This window comes from Bactrocera tryoni, unplaced genomic scaffold (assembly GCF_016617805.1).
Source record: "Bactrocera tryoni isolate S06 unplaced genomic scaffold, CSIRO_BtryS06_freeze2 scaffold_25, whole genome shotgun sequence".
NCBI lineage: Eukaryota > Metazoa > Arthropoda > Insecta > Diptera > Tephritidae > Bactrocera > Bactrocera tryoni.
The window spans coordinates 10,116,132-10,125,787 of NW_024395977.1; the positions used below are offsets into that span (position 1 = coordinate 10,116,132).

General features: G+C 36.6%; 1 pseudogene; it reads left to right on the forward strand.

Moving 5' to 3' along the window:
• The first annotated feature begins 2,359 nt into the window (after nt 1-2,359).
• Nucleotides 2,360-3,079, forward strand: LOC120780698 (annotated as a pseudogene).
• The last annotated feature ends 6,577 nt before the right edge of the window (nt 3,080-9,656 follow it).

Genomic DNA, 9,656 nt, shown 5'->3' on the forward strand with positions numbered 1-9,656 from the left:
CGTTGAGACTGTGCTTCTTTCAATATCGGAGTGTTCTTCTGGAGCTTTGGAGGTGACAATTTCGACCTCTCTGGTCTTTGTGCGGAGACCTTCACTGGCGGTCTAGCCCAACGCGAAGCTTGTTTGAAGGGGTCTACTCCTGAAATCGTGAATTGGCTGGTGACACCACTAGATTTGTTGCTGCTATTGTTGTTTTTGTGTGTTTTTTCATTAATTGTCTCCATTTATCAGTTTAACCAGCGCATCGTGTGCTGGGGGGCGGGCCGAAATAGACAGGAACGGGTGTACCCTCGGGGACTATGCCCCTACCCCAGTTCCCTGAGGCCTTTCCTACGCTTTATCGGTTCCGGAAAACTCAGACGAACCGGCGCTCGCCGGGAGCAATGCAGTCTACTAGTTCTGCGCCCAATGTACACTTCCTGACCAGGGCCCGAAGGGGCTGATTACTGATTCACATCTTGGCTGACACTTCGGCAGAGCTGACTCACATCACCCTCTCCACACCACCAGTGAAAACAGCTGGTGATGCTTCAAAGGACTCCCAGTGCGCCCCAGTATGGACCGGTCTTATTTACAGCCGCACCTAACATGGTGAACATACGCTGACCAGGAAGCCGCTCACTTGGAGTCCGTCGCGCCTGGATTTTGATCGGTCACCTATATTAGAGATGCGGTAACTATTCGCCTCTCTCGCAGGAGTTTCATCGGCTTGCCTGGCTTTTATACCGCGTCCTCCACTCCTGCCGCTCATCTTATTTCGCAACTAACCTGCTACTACAGGCCGTCCGGCTATCCGCGGCCTGCCGACCCCCCGGTAGCGTAGAGCTCAGCTGGGATGCCTCATCCCGTAGTATCCAAGACCTACCAATGGGTCCAAGACCTACCAACGGGTACAACACATGTGTGTCGTGTATGGCGGTGTGTGCGCACAAAATCTCATTTCTCTCGTGTCGCCGAACAGTGAAGATCGCGGACGAACAATGGCAAGTGTTGAGGGGGAGCCTGCTTTAGAGGCTTCAAAAAATCAATTTTTTCAGGATTTTTTTGGGAGGGAAAGAAATAATTGATTCAAGCGAAATTTCTATGCTTTATAGTTATATACTATTTTTGAACATCTTTCACAAATTTTTTGGATACGAAATCTTTGATATTCTGCCTTTGGGAGGCAATTGCCCGTTGCATCTCGCATGTGCATTTTGCGGACGGCGGGCAGGATGCAGGTCGCAATTTCTGTCGGAAAAAAAAATTCAAAGAGATTCGTATTTTTTAATAATTTATCTTCTAGTTGAACCAAAAAAATTCCAAAAAAAAGATGTACAATTTTACAAATTTTTTAAAAATTGAAAAAAGTGGCTTTTGACCAAAAAAAGATTACTTTATGTTGTTAAAAAATATGTTAAAACTTGACTGTTCTTAGTTTTTTTTAGTTTAATTAGAAGATAATTTTATGCCAAAGATAGCAAACTTTGCCCCACTTCCATACCACGTATGACGCCAATTAAGAATAATCGTAAAAAAGAAAAACCGAGAAATCGCGCGTCAAAGTTTTCGCTTTTTGCCCAAGCGCTCATACATATATCTCGCTCGGTCACTATTTCCCTTCTAGCTTCGATAATATTTCGAATTCTCATCTATAACTTTGGGGATATATTTTTAGATAATTTCTAAAGAGATTTAAGCAAAAAAAAAAAAATTCGATTGTTTGAAGCTTCTAAAACAGGCTCCCCCTGCGTATCAGAATTTATTGATCTTATAAAAAAATGAATTGTCATTTTGGCAAACGAAAAGTGATAAATATAAAAATAAAATTGAGAAAAATAAAAGTTGGAATAACTTATTAACGAAATACAAAGACATAGATAAAAGTGCTACATTAGAAATAAATTCCAAGAAATATTCCGCTTGCCTGCCGCACATGTTCACTGGGTGAAGAACGAACGCAAAATGGATTTGTGTGTCTTGTATGGGCGAAACGAATTCATACAGATCGAACGCACAAGTGTGTTCATCGCTTTTTTTCATTCAGAAAAAAAGTAGTTGACAATAGCGAGAAACCCTTATTTTGACAGATGAAAATGTAAACAAACCAAAATTATAGATTTTTTGTTTTCAGTTTTTTGTATTCTAGACCTCAAATGAATCCGTATCCGAATAGTATATTAATATTCCGTTCACAAATTTGAAATTTCAAACAAAATTGAATATCAGCTGATTGTTCTTATCCGCATTGCCAACACAATTAATATTTAAACTAACTTATTAAATAAGCTAAGTGCGTTTTATTTGTCCATGGTTTAGCTATTAGCTTGTGATGGTCAAATAAAACACGCCTATTACTATAATCACTATTCATTACAAAATGCTAGTATTTTCACATATTTATAATAAGATCATTTTTTTATGTTTGCAAACATCTCAGGATGCTCGGTTCTATGCAGTATCGAGAAATTTTTAACCATTCAGTAACGAAAATAAAAATTTAGTTATTAAATTTTTTGTGAAGCATTAGCAAAATATTGACTGCGGGGCGGTTTTGTAAAATTTTTCGACTGTTCTTTGAATCAAACTGATATGCATGGAGAATCCCCATATGAAATAATGTTTGGGCCAGATATTTGCGGTCCAGGAACGAAAAAAGTTCACGTTATCTTTAGCTACAAAGGCAAAAATCACCTAAGTAATAAAGACATACGATGCAAAGATGATGTTTATACTCAATTCTACACACTCATTTTGAAACCAGACAACACATATGAAGTGTAGATTGATAGCGAAAAAAATGGATGGCGAATGGAAACCAACTGTGGTAGATAATCCGGATTACATAAGCGAATGGCAGCCTCGGCAGTTGGACAATCCAGATTATAAAGGCGCGTGGGAGCATCCTGGAATTGAGAATCCAGAATACGTACCAGATGACAATCTGTATTTATGGAAAGAACTCTGTATAATTGGATTTGACTTATGGCAAGTGAAGTCAGGAACGGTTTTTGATAACGTACTTATAACTGATGACATCGAAGAAGGTTTCAAGAAGGCATCAGCAATAAAAGATATACATTCTGGAAAAAAACATTAAAGAAGCCTTAGATGAAAAGATGAAGAAGGAGCTAATAAGAATGCGGACAACGATGAAGATGATGAAAAAGATGAAGATGGAGCAGACGAGGCGCAGCGAATGATCATGATGAACTCTAAATAATAAAATGATTATTTGCGATTTTTACAAATATGTATATAAAAAGACTTGATAATTATAATTATTTTGTGCATAAAAGTCACTGCTTCTTAAGAGTGTATGAAATCTCGTTATTTATCCTCAAACATTAGAAAAAATCAAAAATAAAATCAAAAACTTGAGATAGTAGTAGCATAGTTATGTATCTTTAAGTCAATGTGCGAAATATAAGGTGTGCATCATTGTTTCTGAACTGTTTGATGAAGCTATTGTACTAAAAATACTTATAGCTGTTTTGTTAATGCAATGTTTGTCTAGAGAATATCGTAACAGTATTTTACTTTTATTTTCACTGGTTTCACTTTTTTACATATTACCAAACGAAGCAGAATCAACTACATTTATTATTGTTTGCACATCAAGGTAAAGGCAGTATAGCAAGGCATCACATTTGACGCAAGAAAGTTGCAGTGTAATGGTGTGGTGAATCGAATGCATACGGCGTATCGAAAGTTTTGTCGAAAATACGATGTGTTCATATTGTGACTGGCGAATGAATAGATTCGTTTGACTTCATTGTTGTCATACGAAAATCATTGAAAAATGTCACGAGTGCATCCCAAACTAATATTTTTGACGCCTTCAAACTAAAAATTATTTTCTTTTACATTTTGTGTCAACAACGGCTTTACTTTATAAAAATAAAGATTTTCGACAACGTTTATTTATAACATATTTTGAAGATTTTTATGTTGTGAGGCCAACAAGCAACTTAGGTAGGAACGGGATCACTTCAATTTTATGGAAGTATCGTCTGCAATAAAAGTGCTTACACATACATATGTTGCTTAAATTTTCATATACAGACTTAAGGAAAACGTTAAGCAAGTATGCAATTGCATGTGCTAGACAACATAAAGCTAAAATGTGATTGGTTGCGTAGATGGAATGCATGTTGCGATTATTGCTCTTGGTGAAAATTTTATTTGGCCCATGATAAGATATTGGCTAAATAAGATAACCCGCCCCCCTAATGCCACTACTGCAATACACCACACACATAGAACCCACATACCACAGGACCCACACGCGAGAGCACTTCACATCCACACACGCAAACACATACCACACTGGGTACTCAACAAAAAGGTTCGTAGTTTTTTATACTCTCGCAACAAAGTTGCTAAAGAGAGTATTATAGTTTTGTTCACATAACGGTTGTTTGTAAGTCCTAAAACTAAAGGAGTCAGATATAGGGTTATATATACCAAAGTGATCAGGGTGTCGAGTAGAGCTGAAACCCGGATGTCTGTCTGTTCGTCCGTCCGTCCGTGCAAGCTGTAACTTGCGTAAACATGATGAAACTTGGTACACGTATTTCTTGGCTCCATAAGAAGGTTAAGTTCGAAGATGGGCAAAATCGGTCCACTGCCACGCCGACAAAATGGCGAAAACCGAAAACCTATAAAGTGTCATAACTAAGCCATAAATAAAGATATTAAAGTGAAATTTGGCACAAAGGATCGCATAAGGGGGGCATATTTGGATATTTTTTTTGGAAAAGTGCACGTGGCCCCGCCCCCTACTAAGTTTTTTGTACATATCTCGAAAACTACTACAGCTATGTCAACCAAACTCTATAGAGTCGTTTCCTTCAGGCATTTCCATATACAGTTCAAAAATGGGTAATAACGACGCCCACCTTCCATACAAAGGTTATGTTGAAAATCACTAAAAGTGCGTTAACCGACTAACAAAAAACGTCAGAAACACTAAATTTTACGGAAGAAATGGCAGAAGGAAGCTGCACCCAGGCTTATTTCAAAAATTGAAAATGGGCGTGGCATCGCCCACTTATGGACCAAAAACCATATCTCAGGAACTACTAAACCGATTTCAATGACACCCTGATGACATGTACGAAATATGGGTGAAATCGGTTCACAACCACGCCTTCTTCCAATATAACGCTATTTTGAATTCCATCTGATGCCTTCTGTGTATAATATATATGTTTAAATGAGTTAAGCACCTATCCCCTCTATCCGGTAAAACTGGCGCATCCTAATACGCCAGCTTAATTCACCACAGCTGATGACATTACAACACCACACCAATGTAACACACCACTCTCGTACGCAACCCAACTCACAAAAGGAAGCGACAACGGGAAAGCTATTCAATTCGTCAGCTGCAGCTCGCCCATCAACACACACATTCGCCATATACACTTTCGCACGTTAACATTCCTCACGCCGCGTCGACACCTCACGCTTTTCTCCTCCAATTAAAATCAAACACGATCCGTGTCCCGGAATTGGAGTATCACCGCCTCGCCCGTCGAAATTATATTTAATAATATTATGTTATATAATAAAATCAGTAAATTTAAAGTTAAAATTAAATAAAATCGTTGATAACCCAAATGTATAAAAAATAAACCGGATGTTTTTATTTAATTTAACGCAGTGGTGAGTGCTCTCCAATGTATCGAGAATACATTTTGTTCATGGTCCTTCGAACCTTACCGAAAGGCACCTTCGGATTTTTATAAAAAAAAAAAAAACAGAAAACTCTACATTAAAATACATAAGATTTAATTACATATATTAAAACCAATTGTGTGGACAAAAATAATGCAGTAAATTAAAAAGAAAACAAGAAAAATAGTGCAGTGACACACAAAAAAAAAATATATATACATATATTCACGGTGTGTTACAGGAATGGTGGAGTGACAAAAAACCAAAACTAAATTCGATAACAAAGTGCAGTGACATAAAGTGCATAAACGAACAAAAACAAAAAATAAAACTAAAAACCCAATCAAAAGAGCGGGAATTTACTCAAAAAATACAAACATATTTACAAAAAAATAAATGGAAGTGCAAGAAAAAAAGAATTCCTGCTGTAAAACAAATATATTATATATACCAACAAATTAAACGGGCGCGAAAACCCAAACTAAAAGTATATAAAAACAACATATACCGGGCGCGAAATCTCCAAACAAAAAATACATATGTACATCCATAAATATAATAAACAAACGGGCGCGAACTTAAAAACATACAAACACACCTACAAACAACAACACGCCCAAGGAGCCAGGCAGCTGAAATACTGAAGGAAGAGGAGGAATAGAGGAATTGACATCAAAGGCCCGAATACGTACCGACTTACACACGTATGTATGTATATGTATATTATCCCCTCAAAAAACCCTTGATGAAGGATAAAGTGAGTCGTATCGTTTGCTTTTCTTTTAAATCACATTATGCATTTATGTATATATGTATGTATGTTAAAGATTGCAGTTTATTAGCACAAAAACTGTAATTATAAAAAAAAAGAAAAAACAAAACCATTTTATATGCCAAACTGTTTGAAGTTACGCCTTTATTAAATAAAAATTCACTGCCATCTGTTTAAAGAACAAAAAAATTCAAAATTCTATTTTCTATTTACATGTACATATGTATGTACTTGTAATATTTTCCAACAATACTCCTTATGCTCAATAAAGCAATAACCAGGAGTGAGTCAAAACAAAGAAGCGAAGGCAAATCGAAAATATAACCAGAAAAGAGATCATCATTAATCACACATAAATTTACATACATACATATATACAAACCTATATAAATGCACAAGCATAACTCCATAAAACAATTGCGAAAAGAAATATTTGAAAATATAAAACCAAATATAAAAACAAAAACAAAATATATATAAGCTACACAGATATATACGTACATATGTATATATCTATATTGCATAGGCGGCGGGTCTAATACATAAGAGCACAACGAAAACAAAAAAAAAAAACAAAGAACTTATTCAATTCCGTTTTAAATCTCACTCTCCTTTTCAAAATAATATAGTATCACTTACATACAAACTTACGGCAAAATCTGCCTGTGACGCAAAACACAAACTCTCAAAAACAAAACAAAAGTTCAAAGTCCACACTTGGCATGATCCGGCAATACCTCTTGTTCTTTGTAAACAAAAACAAGCAGGATTGCGTACAAAAAGCGAATTGATCTCTCTAACGAGCTCTCAATTGCTAAAGAACAAAAGCATAATCAGAAATACTAACAATTCGTGCATACTTATGTAAATAGCGCATTGATCTCTTCAGCGAGCTCTCAATTGCACTAAACATAAGCACTTTCATAAGCACATACATACATACATACAAGTCCAAGTATTAGGGTGTACCTAAATACTAACTTAAGGACGTAAAAGGTGGTAATAAAGTAAAAGGGCGAATATTTTCAAACTTAAAACTAAAATAAAATAAATAAATAATATTATTTCGCAAACATGGTTAATAACGACACTAATCAAAATATACCTGGAAGGAGCTACACGCTCAAAACAGGTTGCTAAATTAATTTCAGAAAGTGACAGTTTAACAAGATACTGCACTAGATTTGCCTCTTCACCGATTCACGAAAACTCTGAATCGTTATTAGAAATAAAGAGCCAAAATCTTAAAATCTTTTGGACTCGCCTCCAAGCGACTCATGACGCCATACTAGAATCTTCCGATTCAGACTTGCCACATAATTTTAAATCATCGGCTTACGATATTTACGAAAACTGCTTAGACCAGTACGAAGAAACAAAAGCTATGATCACCGATCAACTAAAGCTCATTAAAGCAATTGCACCTACTCCCCACAGTAGAGTAGAGCTGCCACAAATAGACAGTCAAAAGGCAAGTTTCGGCATCCAGTTCGAGGTGCCCGCTTGTGACACAGAAACATTCTATGGAGGTTATGAAGAATGGCCGTCCTTCCGGGACATGTTCACTGCCGTGTACATAAACCATCCTCAATTATCACAAGCGCAAAAATTGTATCATCTCCGATACAAAACAAAAGGTCAAGCAGGCGTAATAGTAAAACAGTTCGCATTAAGTGATGACAATTTCAATTTGGCTTGGGAAGCTCTAAAAGCAAGATACGAAAATGAAAGAATGCTGGTCGATACGCAAGTAACGTCACTACTAAACTTGCCTAAAATCAAGAAAGAAACAAGTGAAGAATTTGTAACATTACAATCCACGGTTTCTAATTGTTTGTTGATTCTGTCGACACTAAATATTCCCACAGACAGCTGGGACCCAATTCTGGTAAACATTTGCACCGCCGCATTACCAGAAAAGTCGTTACTTCTATGGGAGCAATCGCTCTCATCACGAAAAAAATGCCCAACGTGGCAACAAATGAAAGATTTTCTCACCACCCAATTTGAAATTGCGGAAAGGTTAGAAGGAAAAATTATCAAATCAAGGTCACTAAACACGACCAAAATAGAAGCTTCAATAGACCCCAAGCTAGAAGCAACAAAAATTTAAACAAAAGCTTTCAAAAAACGCACTCGTTCATATCCGAACAGAAAAAACAAACGTCATGCGAACTATGTAAAAGAGGGCATAAACTGAAAACTTGCGAGAAGTTTAAAAAAATTAAACATTAACGAAAGGACCAATTTTGTCAGATCAAAAAGACTCTGTACAAACTGCTTGTCCCATACACACAATCTTAAAAATTGCAAAAGCAAATATAATTGCTTCTATTGTCACAAAAGACACAATTCTATGCTTCATTACAGCAGATATTCTATCCCACCCCAAAGAAGCGCTTATTCACAAAGAACCACGGGTTTAATTGCAAAAGCAAATCCCGAAACCCAAAATTCAAAAAATTGCCAAGAGACACCATGTTGCTCAAAGGCACAAAAAGCTCAAACGCTGCACATCCAAACACAAAGTGGACTAGTTACAGAACTAGTTACCACCACACCAACTCAAGTTGAGAAAAAATCAAACAAATACCTTAATTCACAATTAAGGAAATGTCAAGAGATAGGGAAACTTCCCCAAATATTAAACAAAACTAATGAAGATCAGTATTGTGAGTACTTTTCTAAAACCACAACTACTCGATCAAATAATGGCCGGTACGTCGTACGACAACCACTAGTGCCACAATTTTGCAATACCCCACATAAAGGTATAAAAAACAAAGTCAGAGTTACCTCTGACAATCCAAATTGTTAAAAGCATATACAACTTTTCGGCCCCGCAGGATGGCTTTCGCCAATAATGAAAAAAACAATTAAAAAAAAAAATCTAGAGCGTTGGTAGTAGTGGCCCCTACTTGAAAATTATGCACTAAATATTACCTATAATAAAATTTTACAAAAAGTTGAATAATATTCATTTACATAAGCGCTCCTCACATTGGTGATTAATGGGAATCTGCTATACAAAGCATTAAATAATTATGAAGAATTCTTTACTGTACTAATCGAAGCCGTTCTCTATTCACGGCCACACTCTCGCAAGACCCCTCATAGTCATTTCATAGTCCTAACTCCAGGGCTAAGGAGTACCCATTCTGGCCACATCTGAGCCAGGCGTGAAGTTACTATCCTTTATAAGCCGATAATACACAAAAGCCAA